Genomic DNA, 22,902 nt, shown 5'->3' with positions numbered 1-22,902 from the left:
CTAAAAATAGTTTTTCTTATTTTATAATTTTAGTATAGTAATAAATTACTACATTTAAATGCAGTATCTAACATTTAAAAACATTATTTATAGCAATTTCTATCTAAAAATGTAAAAAAAAGAAAATCTATAAAATATAGTAAAATGTATGCCTTTAGAAACGTTATATATTATGCCTGAAGCATATTTTAATTAAATAATTAAAATATGCCTCTTTACATTAATTTCGTAGAAAAATAATTTTCAAAAAGCGAAATGGATATTTTTCACTTTAAAATAGATTTAATTTATATTAAAATTATTATTAAATCTATTCCGTTTTAATCATAATTAAACAAAAAAATCCATTTCATGATTAATTTATATTTAATTAAAATTAACGCGAAATGGATTAATTTTATTTGATGTTAATTACAATTAACGCGAAATGGATTAATTTTATTTAATGTTAATTACAATTAACGCGAAATGGATTAACTTTTATTTTAAAAAAAGTTGAAATCGATTATTTTTCATCAGCTGTTTAAGTGAAATCGATTAATTTCTATTTCAAAAAAAAAATTGAAATCGATTCATTTCGATTAGCTAAAATCGATTAACGTTTTTAAAAATGAATAAAAGCAATTAAATTATTGTTTTTTGCCGGAATTTTTTAAAAGAAATAAATAAATTAAATCACAAACGTGACAGTTTAAAACCTTATATTGAAAGGTTTAAACTTGACACGTGTTCTTGTGTATTTTTTTAGAGAGAAAAAAATGTATAAAAAAAAATCGTGACCGGACTGAAAATGGAAGAAAGAAAACAAAGAAATAAAAGTGATGGATGAGAAAAAATATTACTTTATCTTTATTATATAATTTTTTTTTCTTTGAAAAAAAAAGAAAACAATATTTTGATGCTGAATGTATTATTTATTTTCTACGTAGAAACTGTGACGAAAACATTAATTTTTTTCGCTTCTTCTTCTAAAAATTTATTTTTTATTCCATTTATTTTAGTGAGAAATGTATTTTTCGAATCATTTTCGAGTTGTTGGGTTATTTTATTTTATTTTATTTATTTTTTTTGGTTTTTTTTGATGTTCGACTTAACGGGAAAATGCCACAATCGTTCGTTTTATTTTCTCTTTTCTCTTCTCTTCTTGTTCTCCTTCAAAAAAAATTCATTTTTAGGTTAATGATGTTGATATAAATGGCTATAATAAAACAGAAACTGTTGCTGCTACTTATAAAATATATGAAAAATCAATAAAGTTGAAGTGTATAAAACGATTCCTCTGATTTTTTTTTAGAATAAAAATTAAATTTTACAACGTGCAAGCTGTTATTTCACGTATATCTTAGACAATTTTCGTAAAAAAAATTTAAATGTAATATTTGAATTTTATAAGGGGGATGTTTTTATATAAACATCCCCACGTGGGAGAATGTTAATTTTTATAAAACGTATTTAAAAAAGAACCCGTTTATAACGACGTCTAGACGATTTTGTAATTGGTTAAGATTTATTTCTCGAGACTTTTTAGACGTTTAAACTTTCCCTGTTAATTGTGTGTGTGTGTGTTTTCTTAGAACAATAGTCGAGCTAATGATTTAAATTTTTGTATTTTTTTTAATGTTGTTTATTTTATTTTATTTTATATATATTTTTTTTCTTTAATCGAGATAAATTTAAAAGTTTAAGTCGTTCCTCGAAAAGAGGTTCTTGTATCTAAAAAGGCCTTCTTCTCTGACATACAGACGTGCTTTCCGAGTTGGATGAAAGTAAAAGCGACCGTTGTAACTTGAATTTCCTTGTAGCTCACGTCGAAGTAAAACACAAACAAGCCATCACGTCTCGGTTTGTCACGACTTTTCGTTTCCTTTCAGTTTGTTGATGTCAAATTCGATATTTAACACCACTTTCTACCGATCTCTATTGACATAACCGTGTTAAATGTTATTTTTTCCAATTTAGAACATGGTTTAGCATCGTTGCAATTTGTGGAAACGTGATAATTAAATGCGCCTATTTTTTTACGAGATTTTTTTTTTAGATGTCACTCGGGGGGGATTAAGAAAAAAACGAGGGGTGAAACTTATAACTAATTCGAGTTTAGTCTGGTTCTTTGACAAATGTGCTCTGTGTAAGAGGACCACTTTGGTCGGGTGCCCTAGAAAACGACAGCAAAAGGCAGTATGTCAAAACACCACATTAATTATCGACTCCACTTCTCCTTTTGACAATTAGGGGGTCTTTTATAATGAAGACGGATTAGCTAGAGTGATATGTGTCGTTATATCCGAACTTTACGCCGGTTCGATTTTCGAACGTCTCGATAAAGCCAGCACAATGGCCCTCGTTATATCGAGGTTNAGACAGAAGAACCTACCATAGTTTAGTTAATATCACAAACATTTATAAGGATAAAAACCTTATAAAATGACTTTAAAATTATTACTTTATTAATTATAGAAGGCCCTAAAATACGTAAGAACCTTAAAATATTACTTTCAGGTAAGATTTTTGGCATATTTCTTTAATAAACTGGACTAAATATAAGCGTGTTGATGAAGCCCCTGTTATGTCTATTGCTACTGTCGATGAGATAGTATTTACAGGAACGTAATTATGTTTATATTTTTGAAGATAATTATGCTAAACTATGGTAGATAATGCTGTATCTTCTACATCTTTCCGGACCGTTTATCCCCTCTGCTAATGTTATTCGTCCCGAGTAAGAGAGGTAGAGTTACATTTTATGACGGTAGACATATGCCACAAAAACATGAACTTCTAAAAGGGATGTAGCTGAATCCCTCCTGCACCCGTTTATATATACTTGTGTTATGTTTATTTTGAGTGGTTCCTTAGTTTAAGCACGGAGTTCCGGAAACAAACATCGAAAATTGGGGTCAGAATTGAATACGACAGGAAGCGGAGTCGGGATTTTTTCACTGTTTTTCTTCTCCTTTCGACCGAAATTTTTTAAATTTAAATTGATTAGACGCCTATAGGTAGACCCTCAAAGTAGGCATTATTTAATATACTACATCCGAGGCATTACACGTAGATTTTACACGCTTTGTAATAGGCCTTACTTAACAAACTGTGTCTATAGGACCAGATTAAGATTGATTGTAAGCCTAATATATGGGATTTAAGAGGCCCTTCCCTCTCTACTAACCGATGATAAATTTGAAAGTGTAAGGCCTTAAACTGTAGGCTCGTAGCGTGATAATCTTCGTTGTAAAAATATTATTCTGATCTCAAGTAATTATTTGCATAAAACTTACATTTTTAAGTTTATCAGGCCTTTGTGGTAGGCCTTACTTACAAACTCTGAGTATCTAAAACACCAGATTTAAACTTATTGTGGCCCTAGTTCTATAAAGAAGAAGCCATTTCCTCTCCATCAAATCGTAATAAATTTGAAAGTGTAAGGGCCCTACTATGCCGTAGGCTGTTTAATTTACGCGTAAGTTTGGCCTTATTTGCATAAAACTGTTATATTTATAAACTATATAAAGCCTATAGGCTTAGGAGACCTAAAAATAGTTTTTCTTATTTTATAATTTTAGTATAGTAATAAATTACTACATTTAAATGCAGTATCTAACATTTAAAAACATTATTTATAGCAATTTCTATCTAAAAATGTAAAAAAAAGAAAATCTATAAAATATAGTAAAATGTATGCCTTTAGAAACGTTATATATTATGCCTGAAGCATATTTTAATTAAATAATTAAAATATGCCTCTTTACATTAATTTCGTAGAAAAATAATTTTCAAAAAGCGAAATGGATATTTTTCACTTTAAAATAGATTTAATTTATATTAAAATTATTATTAAATCTATTCCGTTTTAATCATAATTAAACAAAAAAATCCATTTCATGATTAATTTATATTTAATTAAGATTAACGCGAAATGGATTAATTTTATTTGATGTTAATTACAATTAACGCGAAATGGATTAATTTTATTTAATGTTAATTACAATTAACGCGAAATGGATTAATTTTATTTAATGTTAATTACAATTAACGCGAAATGGATTAATTTTATTTGATGTTAATTACAATTAACGCGAAATGGATTAATTTTATTTGATGTTAATTACAATTAACGCGAAATGGATTAATTTTATTTGATGTTAATTACAATTAACGCGAAATGGATTAATTTTATTTGATGTTAATTACAATTAACGCGAAATGGATTAATTTTATTTGATGTTAATTACAATTAACGCGAAATGGATTAATTTTATTTGATGTTAATTACAATTAACGCGAAATGGATTAATTTTATTTGATGTTAATTACAATTAACGCGAAATGGATTAATTTTATTTGATGTTAATTACAATTAACGCGAAATGGATTAATTTTATTTGATGTTAATTACAATTAACGCGAAATGGATTAATTTTATTTGATGTTAATTACAATTAACGCGAAATGGATTAATTTTATTTGATGTTAATTACAATTAACGCGAAATGGATTAATTTTATTTGATGTTAATTACAATTAACGCGAAATGGATTAATTTTATTTGATGTTAATTACAATTAACGCGAAATGGATTAATTTTATTTGATGTTAATTACAATTAACGCGAAATGGATTAATTTTATTTGATGTTAATTACAATTAACGCGAAATGGATTAATTTTATTTGATGTTAATTACAATTAACGCGAAATGGATTAATTTTATTTGATGTTAATTACAATTAACGCGAAATGGATTAATTTTATTTGATGTTAATTACAATTAACGCGAAATGGATTAATTTTATTTGATGTTAATTACAATTAACGCGAAATGGATTAATTTTATTTGATGTTAATTACAATTAACGCGAAATGGATTAATTTTATTTGATGTTAATTACAATTAACGCGAAATGGATTAATTTTATTTGATGTTAATTACAATTAACGCGAAATGGATTAATTTTATTTGATGTTAATTACAATTAACGCGAAATGGATTAATTTTATTTGATGTTAATTACAATTAACGCGAAATGGATTAATTTTATTTGATGTTAATTACAATTAACGCGAAATGGATTAATTTTATTTGATGTTAATTACAATTAACGCGAAATGGATTAATTTTATTTGATGTTAATTACAATTAACGCGAAANTTTTTTTTTTTTTTTTTTTTTTTTTTTTTTTTTTTTTTTTTTTTTTTTTTTTTTTTTTTTTTTTTTTTTTTTTTTTTTTTTTTTTTTTTTTTTTTTTTTTTTTTTTTTTTTTTTTTTTTTTTTTTTTTTTTTTTTTTTTTTTTTTTTTTTTTTTTTTTTTTTTTTTTTTTTTTTTTTTTTTTTTTTTTTTTTTTTTTTTTTTTTTTTTTTTTTTTTTTTTTTTTTTTTTTTTTTTTTTTTTTTTTTTTTTTTTTTTTTTTTTTTTTTTTTTTTTTTTTTTTTTTTTTTTTTTTTTTTTTTTTTTTTTTTTTTTTTTTTTTTTTTTTTTTTTTTTTTTTTTTTTTTTTTTTTTTTTTTTTTTTTTTTTTTTTTTTTTTTTTTTTTTTTTTTTTTTTTTTTTTTTTTTTTTTTTTTTTTTTTTTTTTTTTTTTTTTTTTTTTTTTTTTTTTTTTTTTTTTTTTTTTTTTTTTTTTTTTTTTTTTTTTTTTTTTTTTTTTTTTTTTTTTTTTTTTTTTTTTTTTTTTTTTTTTTTTTTTTTTTTTTTTTTTTTTTTTTTTTTTTTTTTTTTTTTTTTTTTTTTTTTTTTTTTTTTTTTTTTTTTTTTTTTTTTTTTTTTTTTTTTTTTTTTTTTTTTTTTTTTTTTTTTTTTTTTTTTTTTTTTTTTTTTTTTTTTTTTTTTTTTTTTTTTTTTTTTTTTTTTTTTTTTTTTTTTTTTTTTTTTTTTTTTTTTTTTTTTTTTTTTTTTTTTTTTTTTTTTTTTTTTTTTTTTTTTTTTTTTTTTTTTTTTTTTTTTTTTTTTTTTTTTTTTTTTTTTTTTTTTTTTTTTTTTTTTTTTTTTTTTTTTTTTTTTTTTTTTTTTTTTTTTTGAGGAGAAGACGAGTTTCGAAAGGGGGTAGGAAGCGAAGAGTACACTTTTTGTGCGATTCACTATAATTCGGTAGCTCGGGGTGAAAAAATCGAGGACAAGGAATGTTTTGTGCCCCTAGTTTGGTACGGACCACTACCCGAGGACTCCGTAGACAAACAAGTCGTTGAGATGGAGGTGGACCAGCTGCTCCGGGTTCGTTGGGTGTCGGGTTACCAACAGCTCCTCCATACCCTGGCTAACTGTAACTCTATCGCTTCGTCGAAGGAGGGAACGGGAGGAAACACTAGGAAAAAATACACAGTCACGTGACTGGGGTCGAAACTCGTGGGCGGACGCTCCTGGGGGTGTGTGTGTGTGTGTGTATGTTTGTATGTATGTGTGTGTGTGCCCACTCGGTCGGAATTTTTGGATGCAGGTCTCGCTCCTCGTCTGGTCGATTGCCAGTTGGAAATCTTATATCCCCATAAACAATTAGCTAAATTAATAAGAGACCCGAGCCGTAAAGGTGGACATTATGAAACGAGCCACCTTCCAAGTCTCATTTACTCATTCAGGGTTCAAGAAATCCCGTAAACTAATTCATCCGGATCACTTCTAAACGTGCTTAATAACTGCTTAAAATTAATTTTCTAAATTAGATTTTGGGCATATACTATCCAATTTTTAATTTAAAATCGGCTGACGTAACCACGAAAGACCTCAAAAGGGGGAATAGATTGAAAATGAGTTTTTTTTTTTTTTTTGTTACACAAACATCAAAAAATGACACACATGCACACACATCCCGACTATCTCTATCGGTTAGTTATGCCAGTCACACAAACGGAGGTTTTGCGAGTGTGTGTGCACCATAAAGGGGGTAGAGATTGTGTTATTTATTGGTGACAAGTGTCGCTCTTTATCCCCCCTTCCTTCTCGAATTTTCGCGGTCTTGGCTCAACTCCCTGTCGTTGTCATTAGTTGAAACACGAGGCGTCGGTTTGTCATAGCTTCTCTTTCTGGCAACATGACCTTGGTTGAGGTTTTTCACAGATTTCCTCTGCCAAGTGCTCCTAGGTGGAGGTTGAAGATTTCTTTTTTACGATTGTTACTATGATATAACTATTTAAAAATTCAACAGCATCTGTTAATCACTCCTTAACGAATCTGATTTTTAAAGTCGATCTGGTGATTTTTTTTAACGTTTGAGGGGTGTTTTTAGAGGTTATTTGAAGGTTAAAACCAGTTTATTTTTAAAATATAAACAAAAAACACTCGACTAATTACAATATTTTAAGAATTCTTGACGTTAATTTTGTAATTATTTCAAATTTTACAGAGTTATCACGAAGGGTGAGGTTGACAAGTTCGCTTCTTAGTTAATCGTTTCTAACTCTAATACATGAAAATTTTAATTAAAGAAGTGTTAAATTGTTAAATAGATAATATTACAAGATTAAACAATCTTCTTACGTCCAGAATGATCGATGCATTGGCACTTAAACATGTGATGATCATGATATATGAACTCGATAATAACCTATTAATTACATCTCTGTTTATCAATTCATTCAAGGATCTTCCTCTACATGCGACCCTTTTTTTTAAATAATAAAAATGTTACTAGAAGAAAGTGACCTTTGACCCTCATAAATTAGTCCCCTTGAGACATTTAATAATATCGATATCAGCAACGGGGTCTACTAATCAAACTACGACTGAGACATTCCTGTCGTGCGTCATTTTGGTGAATTCCTACAGACGAAATCCTGTGAGTTTGGGGGTTTGATCTTCAGCATCCCCAAAATTAATAAAATCGCAAATTTATGTGATATTTTGTGTAGTATTTTTTTAAAAAATGCATTTAGTTTTTCGTGTATTTTAACGCAAAAAAAGTTGTGAAATTAATCGAATAACTCGCCGCTAGTCGATAATACGGCGTACTGGTTTATATTTAACCATACGTCATAAAACCAGGAAGAGTTTTGGATGAGGGTCGAACGGGAGGAAGGGTAGAAAAACGGCTTCCGCGAAACGAACACCTTTGGTGTTGTTTCGGTGTTTTGTTCCTTTCTGGGAACAACACAAAGACAGACAGCATTCTTCACCTTCGGCGTGCAAAGTGCGAACGGTGTTACGTAGCCGGTGCCAAGTACCGAAAAGGCAAAAGGGCCTCCGCCGTTCGGGTCAAAGTATCGTAAAGTCACCGGTTTTGGAGTATGGCCTTAGAGCGAGAGCGACCATTTGGACCATTAGTTCCCTCCTCATCGAGCGCTAATGCCATTCTAGGACCCATCGATCGATAGGGATACGCTGTCGTGTGCATTAACCTCGCTTTTGCCGCACGTGCTTCTATCAATAAGGAAAAATTAGCGGGGGTGAATGAAAGCAATCTAACAAATTCCCTCTCCTTTTAGTTCAATGTATACGAACATTACTTCTCTAAGGTACACATTCAACTAATTTTGAACAACATTTTCTCAAACTGAAACACATCAGAATAGTGTTAAACCCCGTAAAGATCGTGGCCTACCGATTGAAAACTAAACACTAAGCAAATTTATTTTAAATTTCTAGTAGAAACGGAAAGAGGAAAAAGCAACCCAATAAGCTCTATAAGAGAAATTAAAAGTATTTAAAAATTTTGCCTGAAATAAGGCAATTAAGGCTCTATAAACCACTTAGACTACTTACCATATTTAACAATACTACACACAGTAGGAGAAACCCAGCAAAATCTTTCTTAGCTGGAAGAAACGGTGGGAAAAGAAAATGAGGTGTGAATGGACAGATGTTTCTGACATTCTTCTTCCCTGTTTTATTTATACTAGACTGCTGGCTTATCGTTGTCTCTAACCTTTTTTTTCACCCTCCCCTCTTACTCCTCCGCTTCCGAACTTCTGCTTCACTCTCAAATATATTAAGTTAAATATTATTTCAATTCTAAAAAATTCCTTTTTATCACCCTCCATCATATATATATATATATAAGTTTCAAAATAGGTCATAAAATTTCACAGATACACGCTCAAAAAAACAGAAATTCATCCATTATTCTGGAAAAGTTTAAACGAAAAGTCTTATATAAAAAGTTTAAAAATAAAATGCTTAAATTTTTATAATTTTAAAAAGTTTTCCCGTGAGAAAATATAAAAGATATCAATTTTTTTTTATCATCCTATTTATTTTAAAATTGGATTTTTATTACGGAACCGTATAAAGGAGATCTCCAAATCGATGAGGTTCTTGGTGAGCCGACAGACGGACGGACGGAGTTATAACCTAAACGTTTTACTAAAATGATTCTTTCGAGTGTTTAGAAGCCAAAAGTAATTTTTTTTTAATTTTTTGCGGGTTGTTTTTGTCTTAATTTTAATTTAAATGGTCGTTTCTGTTGAATGTTTTGGCTTGGTTGCATTGGCCTCGCTTCATTCACATCACTGATGTGATGTGACAAAATATCTCAATAGCGGTGCCAAAAAAACAAATAAAAATAGAAAGTTTCGCTTGTCTGGATGGTTGTTGGCTGGAAAAAATATCATCTAGAATATTTTCTAAGCGTTATTTTAACCACAATTATGATAATTTACAGTTGTTTATAGGGGGTGGAAAGGTGTTAATTTATCTGATTTCGGTGCGAGTGTGGCTTATCTACCACACCGTAGAAGCTAGTGTAAAAGGGAAAGTAAGGAAATTATTTAAGTAACGTCGTCGATAACGCATTCCAAATGACACGAGTTGAAAAAAATCACTTCCATCACCTCAACACAGATAACTCACTCCCCCTGTTCTATCTGCATCTGCAGAAGAGCCGCTAGTTTAAGTAGATATTAAATCTCGTCGGTGATGAATGGATCACCAGCACCTATCGCAAGTAAAGGGGCGTGAGTAGGATACGCTGCGCTTGTCACGAATGCGATCACGTGTCTTCCTATCGATTCTCGACCGTGGGTAACGTAATCGTTCGATGTTAGAAGGGCCCACTTATGCCTCGTGCGTGAGTTGCGTGCTCGTCAGTAACTAGAAACTTGTACATATAAGTCTATTTAATAATTCATCGGTCGGGGATACAAAGGCGGGGCCTCCTAAACCATTGGGAAACGTACAGTTGGATTTAAGCGAAGTTTAATGTTAGTTTCGCTTCTAAAGGTGTGTTTTTTTTTTACTTGATGGATTTCTTTAAATAATCATTTCTGGACGATTATGAGAAAATAAATGCTGTGTTTATTAGATTCTGTACTTAAATTAAGGCTAGAAAACTGAAAAAGTATAGAGAACTCTTGTCGAATCTCATCACTTTTACCCTTTACTGCAACTCTACCTGAAGTTTGGAGTTTTCTGCTTTTATAAACTCGTTTTATATTATTTTTTTTAAATTAAATTTGGCTCATTTACAACGTTAATAAAGTTACAAACCAAGAATTTACATCATCGTGACCCAACAGAAGAGTTTTGGATATTGAATTCAGGCTCATAGTCCTACAAATTTTTGCTTTATTAGTTTATATGCATTATAAATGAGTCAAACTTAATAAAAATAATAAGAAAAAGAGCTTATAAATGTAGAAAACTCCTATATACAAATCCATCACTCTAAAATGTTGTCTTAAGATGAGATTTTCTGCATTTGCAAAGCCATTTTTCTCTATTATTTAAATTAAACTTAACTCATAATAAGGCATGCTTTATCATATAAAATTATAAAGATTTTTATAGAATTATGAGCCATAGAAATGCTTCGGGTATTATAAAGAGCCTTTGAATGACTCACAGGCCAAGTTAATAAATTAAAATATTTATTAATTAATCTAGAAGATATATTTACTTTAAAATATTAAAATCATTTTTTTAATTGCAATTAAAATCGAAAAGAATTATAAAAGGAAATATTCGAGGCTCAACTTATACTATTTTACAGCNCTGGCTTATCGTTGTCTCTAACCTTTTTTTTTCACCCTCCCCTCTTACTCCTCCGCTTCCGAACTTCTGCTTCACTCTCAAATATATTAAGTTAAATATTATTTCAATTCTAAAAAATTCCTTTTTATCACCCTCCATCATATATATATATATATAAGTTTCAAAATAGGTCATAAAATTTCACAGATACACGCTCAAAAAAACAGAAATTCATCCATTATTCTGGAAAAGTTTAAACGAAAAGTCTTATATAAAAAGTTTAAAAATAAAATGCTTAAATTTTTATAATTTTAAAAAGTTTTCCCGTGAGAAAATATAAAAGATATCAATTTTTTTTTATCATCCTATTTATTTTAAAATTGGATTTTTATTACGGAACCGTATAAAGGAGATCTCCAAATCGATGAGGTTCTTGGTGAGCCGACAGACGGACGGACGGAGTTATAACCTAAACGTTTTACTAAAATGATTCTTTCGAGTGTTTAGAAGCCAAAAGTAATTTTTTTTTAATTTTTTGCGGGTTGTTTTTGTCTTAATTTTAATTTAAATGGTCGTTTCTGTTGAATGTTTTGGCTTGGTTGCATTGGCCTCGCTTCATTCACATCACTGATGTGATGTGACAAAATATCTCAATAGCGGTGCCAAAAAAACAAATAAAAATAGAAAGTTTCGCTTGTCTGGATGGTTGTTGGCTGGAAAAAATATCATCTAGAATATTTTCTAAGCGTTATTTTAACCACAATTATGATAATTTACAGTTGTTTATAGGGGGTGGAAAGGTGTTAATTTATCTGATTTCGGTGCGAGTGTGGCTTATCTACCACACCGTAGAAGCTAGTGTAAAAGGGAAAGTAAGGAAATTATTTAAGTAACGTCGTCGATAACGCATTCCAAATGACACGAGTTGAAAAAAATCACTTCCATCACCTCAACACAGATAACTCACTCCCCCTGTTCTATCTGCATCTGCAGAAGAGCCGCTAGTTTAAGTAGATATTAAATCTCGTCGGTGATGAATGGATCACCAGCACCTATCGCAAGTAAAGGGGCGTGAGTAGGATACGCTGCGCTTGTCACGAATGCGATCACGTGTCTTCCTATCGATTCTCGACCGTGGGTAACGTAATCGTTCGATGTTAGAAGGGCCCACTTATGCCTCGTGCGTGAGTTGCGTGCTCGTCAGTAACTAGAAACTTGTACATATAAGTCTATTTAATAATTCATTGGTCGGGGATACAAAGGCGGGGCCTCCTAAACCATTGGGAAACGTACAGTTGGATTTAAGCGAAGTTTAATGTTAGTTTCGCTTCTAAAGGTGTGTTTTTTTTTTACTTGATGGATTTCTTTAAATAATCATTTCTGGACGATTATGAGAAAATAAATGCTGTGTTTATTAGATTCTGTACTTAAATTAAGGCTAGAAAACTGAAAAAGTATAGAGAACTCTTGTCGAATCTCATCACTTTTACCCTTTACTGCAACTCTACCTGAAGTTTGGAGTTTTCTGCTTTTATAAACTCGTTTTATATTATTTTTTTTAAATTAAATTTGGCTCATTTACAACGTTAATAAAGTTACAAACCAAGAATTTACATCATCGTGACCCAACAGAAGAGTTTTGGATATTGAATTCAGGCTCATAGTCCTACAAATTTTTGCTTTATTAGTTTATATGCATTATAAATGAGTCAAACTTAATAAAAATAATAAGAAAAAGAGCTTATAAATGTAGAAAACTTCTATATACAAATCTATCACTCTAAAATGTTGTCTTAAGATGAGATTTTCTGCATTTGCAAAGCCATTTTTCTCTATTATTTAAATTAAACTTAACTCATAATAAGGCATGCTTTATCATATAAAATTATAAAGATTTTTATAGAATTATGAGCCATAGAAATGCTTCGGGTATTATAAAGAGCCTTTGAATGACTCACAGGCCAAGTTAATAAATTAAAATATTTATTAATTAATCTAGAAGATATATTTACTTTAAAATATTAAAATCATTTTTTTAATTGCAATTAAAATCGAAAAGAATTATAAAAGGAAATATTCGAGGCTCAACTTATACTATTTTATAGCTGAAAGATCGAATAAAATTCATAAAAAAGAAGAAAAATAATCTCAAATATCTCAATTTGTCATTTTTTTCTCTACAACAAATAAGATTTTTCTACATTTATAAGCTCAAATTTCCTCTTATCTTCGTTAGAAGTTAGGTTACACTTATTTAACTTATCAATTTTTGTAACCCTCCTTCGCATTTGTCAAGTAAACTTTCACCCCCTTTTACCTTTTATTTATATTTAGAAGCGAATTAAACATGAAAAAAACACCCCCTTTAATAATACTCACGAATATAATCTTCCAAGAATGGTTTAAAAATAAAAATATTTAAAATTCGATATCTTATATTTAAATTTTTAATTTCTAAGATGAAGAATTTTAATTAAAGAATTAAAACCGATAACACGAATTTATATTTATTTAAATTAAATATAATTTCTTTACCTCTTCTCGAACTTTAAATAAATAAATATCTCTGACAAATTAATTTATTTCCATTCAAAGAATGAGTTAATTTACTCCTTCATTGAATAAATCTTTGATTATAGAAGTGGTAACAGCAACGAATATTGTCTTTTTGGGGTTGTTTTTACAGGTGTTAATGCCTACTTCATTTACTTTTCGTTAGGAAAAGCAGCTGAAGAAACCGTTGTTCCATGGGAAAGCAAAGAAGAGCTCTTTGTTTAAGTGGGGGATTTAACAGCCCTTCCTAGTCTAGTTGATGATTCTGATATAAAAACATATAATTGAAGCTTCCCTTTTGTTAAAATATGAAGTTTTATCATATAATACACTTCTCATCCCTTAAACTATGAAGATTTAGCTGATGAAGAAGTGGAATAACTCTGTATAGGGTGAGAAAATAGAAAAAATGAGTCTTTCTATCCATTCTTCTAATTAGAATTGAATCTTATCGTGTTTTAGATGTGAATTTTTATAGCATAAAACACTTCATATCCCCCAAACTACGAAACTAGCTGATAAACGAGGACTACAGCTTAGTATTATGAAGGTGTATAATGGTAAAGTAACAAGGTTTTTGAAGATCTGTGTCGCTCTAGCTATTTTTCTATGTAAAATTGAACCTTTACAAGTGTTTAAATGTGGTGTTTTGCGATAAGAAACACTTCACATCCTCCACGTTATGAATCTTTAACTGATATAGCAATGTATTATGAAGATGGAGGGTGAGAAAGTAGCGAAATTCTTGAGGATCTACCTATCCTTTAGTAATGTCAAACACTTACTTGACGAGGGGTCGAATGCCACATTCCATTTTTGACCCTCAACAATACACAGAAAATAATAGTCGAGGTTAGTAATCAGTGTAGTATTGTGGTACACGAGACACGATTCGAAGCACAAATAAAGTGTAAAAAGCGAATCGAAACTTCTTCCCGCCAAGAGATCCCAGATGTCGTTTGTCTTTCCTTCACCCCCGCGGGTAGGAGGGAAGCCAGGAAGTGGAGGGAGGGTACACGGTGTCGGATTACTCCTAACTCACTAACAATAACCACACACACCGTCGGGACATGGTCATCTCGCTCCCTCCCTCTCAGAACAGGACCTGTACCTGCGATGTAATTTCTATCAACCTTGCTTTGTCACCCCCAACTTTCCCACACTAAGAAAATAAACAGCGTGAAAATTAGAAGTTTCGTAAAGCACCCCTCCTTGAGAATCTTCATCTTCATCTACATTCAAAATTTTCATTTTCATACTAAAATTCCACAAAAGATACTAAAAGGAGTGTTTTTTAGAGTACCCCACCCTAAAAATAATTGAAGAAAAACAGTTTAAAGCTTAAAAAAATGGTTACCCTCCTCTTAAAAAACGCATCATTAATAAATTTTGATTAATTTGTCCACTTCCGTCTGCCTCAAACCTTTTGTTACTCATCACCACGTCTACATACAAAAAAAAAGGTGCATGATTAAGTAGCTCGAAACACCGGAAACAACAACCGGATAAGAGTCATTGGAAGAGCCTTATCAGTTCCATTAAACAGGGAAGGTTCCACACCAGTCTGGGACCATTATTAAGCGCGAGCATAAAGAAATCCACTTGTCTTTTGACGGGGGGAAGTGAAGCCATGCTAATGACTCCAACTGACCATCTTCTTGTCAGATAGAATTACGATATAAAAATTCTTGTTAAGTGCATCGTTCGTGAGTCGAATTGTCAAAATCTCTTCGGAGTCATTGGGTCCTTTAACGTGTACATAAATGGATGGTTTCTTCACTAAATTTGTCTGCATTTCCATCCATAAAAAAGAGGGGATAGAAGCGAAACAATTTAAAATGGATAATTTTCTGGTCATTCGGGATGACCAATTTTATTATCTCGTTACTAAGGCTTCAATATTATTTCACCCCATTAAAAACATCGCCTTATTTTTGATAATTCTTGATAAGTAAAAGCGAAATTGTTTATCTTAAAATGTGGAATGATGAAGAAAATTGATGTTCCAATTATTTTAAATTGCTTTATTCTACTTTTTTAATCGTCACGAACAGGTTTGTGCCGTTCTTTCGTGACGATTAAAACTTAGGATAAATCTTTGAAAAAAATAATAAATTTTTAAAGTTTTAATTGTATTTTTTAAACTTTAATTAATACTGATTACAGAGAATTTTATTTAAAAAAAAAGGAATCACTTAACAACGAGTTGGATTATTAATGAGTGAATTGCATTTGGGAGCGTGTAAATAAGGAAAATATGAAAATTCTGTCAAAAGCTCCCCTGATTAATTTCCTAGTAAATTATTCTTCCCCCTTTTGACTTTGTTATGTTAATAATTTTGATAGAAAAGGAGAGCAATGAGCATTTTCGACCCTCCTCAACATTGCTTACTATCCGAAAACCACTTTGCATACGTTGATGTAAATCATAATTCGACTTCTACGCCCATGAAAATATAAAGAATATTATCTTTTCTTTAGAAATTATACAACCATTTATAAAGAGAAAGAGAAAGAAAAAAAGAGCAAACATGTCTAGCTGTCGAGGAACGATCGTCTTCCAACTGTGAAGAGGATCGAGACGATGTCAATTCTTGACCGGGGTGAGAATAAATCAAGGAAATTCTACCCTTATCCAAATCACGTAAACTAAATGAACACGTGCGAATTCCGTCTCCAACAGGTTGTCGTAAATCTTGTTAAATGTCTTCTCCCACTTTCTTCAATTTTTCTTTTCAAATATTGGGATCATCTTGATCTTGAAACATGTTAAAATCGACAGAAAAATCTGTCAAAAATTCTAAAAATTTCTTATATTTTTCCTCTTTAGTAACCAATTTTTAGGTTGTTAACAGAAGGAAACACTTCTAAACACTCCTTTAGTGGTGCTCTATTTTTGCAATCACCAAGGGATTCTCGGTTGAGCCACCAATTAAGACACTTTAATTGTCGAAATAATTTAAATTGTGCTAAAAATTTAATTAAATTTATGAAAAAATAAACTATTTTTTAGACATTTAAAACTTAATTTAAAATTATGAGCAGTGAATTCAAGGTTAAAAAATGCTCTGAAGGTCCATCTGATGATGCCAAGTCTTAAATGAAACCAATTAATCTCTCGAGTTTCTATAGGAAAAAGTAATAAATTAGGTACATTTTTTTTCTTTTTTTTAAATATTTTTAATCATTCTAAAAGCTAGAAATCCAATTGTAAAAGAATATATAAAGGAACATTTTTAGAAAGTATCAATAAAAGATGAGGCAGAAGAATTGCATTTTCCGAGAGAGAGACTTAAAATATAAATGGAGCTACCTTCTAACATATTCCATCTTTTAAAAATATTGGTACGTCTCGAATGTCTGGACGTATGGAAGAATGCTTAACATGGTCCTCTTCTTCTCAGAAACTAAAAGAATTGTAGAAAAATGGGTCGAGTCTAGAAGAGAATAGAAGGGCTTTAACCCGTTCTTAACCTGTTTTAATCATTTTGTATGATAATTTAATATATACGTATATAATTGTATTGTAGAATATTCTATCGTATAATAAAATTAATGCTAATTTATACGGCATAGAAAGGGTAAATTGTTAGTAAACTTTTACGAGGATATTCTTTTCTGTAGCGTGTGCCTGAAGGGTATCGATGTTATCTCTCGAAAGAAATTCCGCATTAATATGAGTGATTGCTGTGTTTGCCTGTTTAAAAACCAATTCTGGCTCCTCTAAATCGAACGAGATTGCAAATCAAATCGAGTTGGAGGTTTTCCCTCCGTTCGTTCCACCTAGGTTCCTCTGGCTGTCATATATTGTTTGTTCTTATTTGTTAGAAGGTTTTACAGCTATAAAATGAGGACTCTAAGTCATCCTAAGTCTCCCTTCTTTATTACAATTTAATGATATAAAAGGGCCTAGGTAGGATTTTTCTTATTCATTACTAAGACCACGCGTAAATCCTTCCAGTACAAGGTGAAGCTCTATAACAATATTATTAAAACCCATCTAGGCCCTTTTAAAACGTTAAATTGTGAGAGAAAAGTAGAAGGAATATAGATTTTCCTCTGTTCCTTCCGTCCAGTTTCCTCTAGATGCTAGTTCTCACAAATAAGGCACTATGTAACGGTTATAACAAGCGAAACACTCGTAAACCTTCATTAAATACGAAGTTAGAATCAATCTAGACCCTTTTTTATTATATATTTGTACATAATTTACAATAAAAAGGGCTTAGGTTGGTACAAGATTGGTCAATTGAAGCTAGATCAGAAGGCCTTGTTCTCGAAGGCTTTATAGACCCCTTTTTATTATTAAAATTAACCGTATAAAAGGCCTTTCTAAGCCTTAAAATAAAGGATTTTTATGGAGAAGAAAGTAAAAAAATTCGTGCAGTAATTAAGGATAATAACCGACATACGGAAATAATTGAAAGGACCTTCTGTAGGAGAAATTCCTATCAAAATTGATTAGGTGCATTGTACGTCTAGAGATTGATCAAACCGATAACAAATGATAACGAATTGACCCATCAAGCATTGTTCATTGATTGACACGTCATGTCAACCTTGTTCGTCTGGCCGATTCAACTAAACAGGTCGGGTAAGTTCACATCACTTTAGATAAACTGCCAGATATCACGAAATGGTTGTTAGAAATGTTGTTGCGGCTATTACACACTCGTGTTTAATGTTATTTCGTGTACTCCGAGGCTGATATCGACGAGACCCGACTGTCGTAAAAGAAATTCTTACATACTCTACCCCCCTGAATAGGGGGTTTTCCCTATCCTATCCACCATTCAGCCGAACGGGGGTGGACAGGAGAACCTTCTGTGCTTCCAACCCTGCCGTGTTTCTTGGTATAGAAGAGTTGATGTGGGTTTATTTTGCGCATAAATTAAGAAAGGAGTTTAGAATTGGGGAATTTTACATAAAAATTCAAGTTTAAGGGGGTGTTTTTTTGAAATTTTGCAGTTTAAAGCGAGCTCCAACGTTAGTTAATTTATAGATGAAGGATTTAGACAGGGCAAACACTTCAGTGTGTATAGAAAAGTTTGACGAATACTTAAATTACCCCTTTAACTTACAGACGAACGGTTAAGAAAGGGTGAGAGTTGTATACGTCAATTTAATATTTATAAAAAAACAAAAGTTTGAGGGGGTAACTTCGAAGGTAGTTACACTAAAAACAAAAAGTTTAGGACAAGAAAATGCGTGTACAATAAAGCTAACAACCCAACAACTTCTAAGAAAAAAAAAAGAGAGAGTATTGAGTACATAGCAGTGTTAAAAAAAAAAAAAGGCACAGGATTAGAGTCGCCTTTATGTACGTCACGTATATCGGACCCCATAAAGAAAAGATGACAATAAATCCTAACAATGGAAGAGAGATATTGGCATGAGACGTCACCTCCTAGCACTTGCTACGAAGTCGAAAGCCTTTTCCCTTTCGTCTTTCGTCCCCCCTTAAAGCTAGGGCGTTGTCTCCGAGCATCGAGACCCACCCAAAAATGGATTTCCTATTCGATTCGTAAATGGAACCAACGCCTTACAAAAATCAGTACAGTTGCAAAAATCAATCACGAATTCACCCCCCATTTTTTTTATTTTAATCTTATAAATTGTACGGAGGGGGGGTCGACGCGAGCGTAGAGAGATAGGGGGGAAGTTCGATGATGTAAAATTGCCGCTAAGCATGATGGAATGGTACCTAAAAGTATCGACACAGGCGCAGCCTTCCCCGGAGGTCATCAGGTACGTTTGTGTGTAGTAGTGTGTGTTCTTTCTTTTTTTTTTATTATTTAATTCATTTTTCTTGTTGTGTTTCTGATTGTCAAACTGGTTTTGGCTCATTCTTGACATGTGCACTCGCTTTAAAGGTGCTGTTTACGACCGCAGACGAGCAACACCTGTTGATATGAAGGGAGGTTGTCGTGTTAACTAATCGTTTCTCGATTATTATAATTATAAATTATCTAATAACTAGATAAGACAACGTAGTTTTTTATTGCCTTCTATTCGTCTAAATGTTTTCTACATCTAAAAAACTGTATTTCGAGCTCAAATTTTCATTAAAATCGATGCTTTTTCATACCAATTGCGTGGGTGGGTTCGAGATCTTTGTCATTTTTCCACCAGTAGACAATTTTTTGACAGTTTTCAGGCTTTTTTAAAAGATTTATGCTGTTTTTAACAACCAATTGAGTGGAAGAGGTTAAGATAGTGGAGATAAACCTCATTTAGAAAGGCTGTAAAATTGCTAAAATAATCAAAACAAGCAGAATTTTTATAATTTTAGAGGTTTTTTGGATTACTTCTTATGTCTTTTAAATATGCATTTGAATAGGAGAAAGGTAAAATAATGTAAAAACTCCTGTAAAATCTTCCAAAATAATAAATAAAAAAGTCTGGAGAAGGTCCATAAAGTTACAAATCAATAAAAAAAAAAGTAGGCTCACCCTCTTTCGTAATGTTTTTAAAGGATTTTGGATTAATTTTGTGCCATTTTTTTTAAGGAAAACTTTTAATATGCAATTGTGTGAGACAGTCGAAAACATTTCCTATTCTCTTAAACCTCTGGAACATCTCCTAAAACCTCCGAAAATCCTCTTTTGGCTGAAAAGAAAGGGGTAAATTCGTTCTTTTTGATATATTTTTTTTTGAGAATTTTTAAGGATTTTAAAGTATAAAATCAAGTGAAAAGTATATAAATTTTACAAGAAACTATACATTTTTCTAATTTCCGAAAAACTATTGAAAAATCTCACTTCATCTCTTCTTTTTTTAAGACTAAAATGGGATCCTCGAATAACATTTTATCATTTACAGGTACAGTCGACCCCCTATAAAACTGTTGATTATTCCGTGTTATATAAATTTCATGTTGTACGAGTCACTTAGATTTTACAAATACGTGAGCAGTTCACAGTCCAGCACACGTATTTGTAAAATCTAAGTGACTCGTACAACATGGAATTCATATAAAACGGAATAATCAACAGTGTTATAGGGGGGTCGACTATATAAAACTTGATCTTTTTTCGATTTATCTTGGCAATTTTTAAAGAACGAAGCAACAAAAATTATAAATTCAAGAAAGTATAAACATTTTTCGAATTCTAGAAGCTAAACAAAGGAGAATTCAAGGCTCTCATCTGTCCTTTCGAAGGCTAAATCAAAGCCTTGAATTTTGTTCAATGCTGTTGAAAATAATACTTTAACCTTTATTCTTATAGTATTGACTACTTTAATACATAAATTTTGAGTAATTTTGACTTCAAAAAACGTCGAAAAAATTTCATTTTGTGGAGGACAAAGTCTACTTTTCAGATTCGACTTCCGAGTCTGAGGTTTAACCCATTTTATTTTATTTTTTTCTCTATAATTTAACTACAACTTTATCAATTCTGGTTTCTATCAAAGGTCGAGATAGCGTACAGACATACAGAACGGACTTATAAGTTAAGACAATCGTGTATAGGGATCAAAAAATGAGATAGGTGAGGTGAAAAGTGCGAACCTTGGTTGTGAGTGACAGCTCATTAGGCGGTTCCTGACATTCAATGGACAAGTATGTAAAGAATCGGAACAGGGGATGAAGAAGGACGTGTGTTGCAGCCTTTGCATTCTCAGCCAGTGACTGGACGGTGCAAAGTGCGAAGCGAATGAAGGATTTCCGTTTTTCTCAGACGTTCACGAGGAAGAAAACAACTCTACACCCCCTTTAATTCTCTACCTGTAATACGAGAATGTGTAGGCAAACAATTCGTGTTATAAATCAAAAAAACTGTCGGTCTAGCTTTATGCATTTATTAAAATTTCAGTTTCAAAAACTTCTCTAGAAATCCTCTCCAGTGATTTATTTAAGACACGATCGTTAACAGTAAAGTATTTAATAATCTGTCAATAAAATGTATGGAATTTTTCTTCAGGGTTTCGATGATAAACACTAAATTACAGGTTCTTCTGGTATCTTGTATGTAAATTAAGATTTATTTTCTTCATATTCCGCATACGCGTGTCTTTTTAAAGGCTTTATTGCCTGTTTGTGAGGGATTTATCTACAAAGTACACTCACTAATCGAGTCGTTAAGTCTAAATTCGAATTCCAATCCACAAAAATTCCCCTTTTGGATCCAAAAAAATTAGATTTTTAGAAGAAAAATATAAACCGAATGCCCAAAAATTAGGAAATGTAGCGTAAGGAAGGGTATTAAATACTGGAATTTGTCTAAAAAATAGTATTTTTACATATTTTCTAAACAATTTATTCAAAAAATCAACTCGTAGGCCTACTACTTAACACATTCTAAACACTAAAAACACAGAAAACACGCATCAAACTCTAAAGCAAAAAAGCATTAATTTAAAGTAAAAATATAATGAATTAAAACAAGTTTACAGCCTCAAAAACAAACCGATTTCTCCGTAATCAAATGAATTATAATGCATTTAACCTCGGGTCATATATAAACACTTAAACAATAAGTAAGGTTGTACACACTCCTAAACTCTAAAATTTTTTGAATAAGGAAACATTTAAGGTTTCACTCGTAGACGTAAGAAAAGGCCATCGTTTAAACTAGACGTGGGGTCAGCGCACAAATTAAAGAAGGGTGCATTGTTTTTTTTTTATTAGAAAGGTAAAGCGTCATTCAGGTTTATGGCCATATAAAAAATGCAAAACACGTTCCTTAATATGGTGTTTAAGTACCCTATTGTGTAGTGACAGCATAGGGCACAACTTCTCTACTTCTTTCTTCACCTGTCCACTGTCAAAAGCAGCTGTCTATCAAAATTCGTTTTTAATCCTTTACTACTTCACCTACGTGTCATGGTGTAATCAAAGAAGTTTTTTCCTCAAAGAAAACGAGTAACGTAACTCCACACTTAAATAATTCAATTTTTACATTCTACTTTAATGTTTTTTTTTTTTTAAATTTAGAATCTAAAATAAGTTTATTAAATTAATTTATAATTTATTCAAGAATTTAACATCTTGTAAATTGCTTCGAACAATAAAAACCTGTATAACTACTTTTCTGTGTCGCCCTGTTTACAGTTTATATAGTAAATATGTAAACTGTACGTATACGTCACTAGTTTTGACCCCCCTGTAACAGCTCGGATGCATTGATACATGTAGACAGCATCCCTCTTCTGTGCTAAGTGCGCGTGGACCCTACTCCTACGCTAGTGTTGTGGTGGTGTGACGAAAATTGCGCGTAGAGATCGATCCGGGGAGGGTGTTTTTAATGATAGAAGTGATACAGGATGGCCAAATGGGTGTCCATTGAGAGTACAAGGATACAATTACTAGTAAGAAACGGGTAAGCAAAGCACTCACCGTTTCTCTCCTTGGCTACGGCGAAACAACTTAAGCTACATCAACACCCCACTAGACACGAGGTAGAAGAATGGCGAAGGCGTGACTAGCGGGGTGTGAGTGGCAGCGTCGCCAT

General features: G+C 31.2%; 1 long non-coding RNA gene across 1 annotated transcript; it reads right to left on the bottom strand.

The window, feature by feature from the left end:
* Positions 1-1,081: 1,081 nt before the first annotated feature.
* On the bottom strand, positions 1,082-22,847 carry LOC111627333. The gene is made up of 3 exons (XR_002756983.1): positions 22,788-22,847; positions 19,900-20,056; positions 1,082-1,152 (listed from the first exon to the last, which is right to left on the bottom strand). It is a non-coding gene; the product is annotated as an uncharacterized LOC111627333 (long non-coding RNA).
* Positions 22,848-22,902: the final 55 nt, after the last annotated feature.

The sequence above is a fragment of the Centruroides sculpturatus genome, unplaced genomic scaffold (genome assembly GCF_000671375.1).
Source record: "Centruroides sculpturatus isolate CEXI.00-Female unplaced genomic scaffold, Cexi_2.0 scaffold33, whole genome shotgun sequence".
NCBI lineage: Eukaryota > Metazoa > Arthropoda > Arachnida > Scorpiones > Buthidae > Centruroides > Centruroides sculpturatus.
This window is presented reverse-complemented; position numbering and strand designations above follow the sequence as displayed.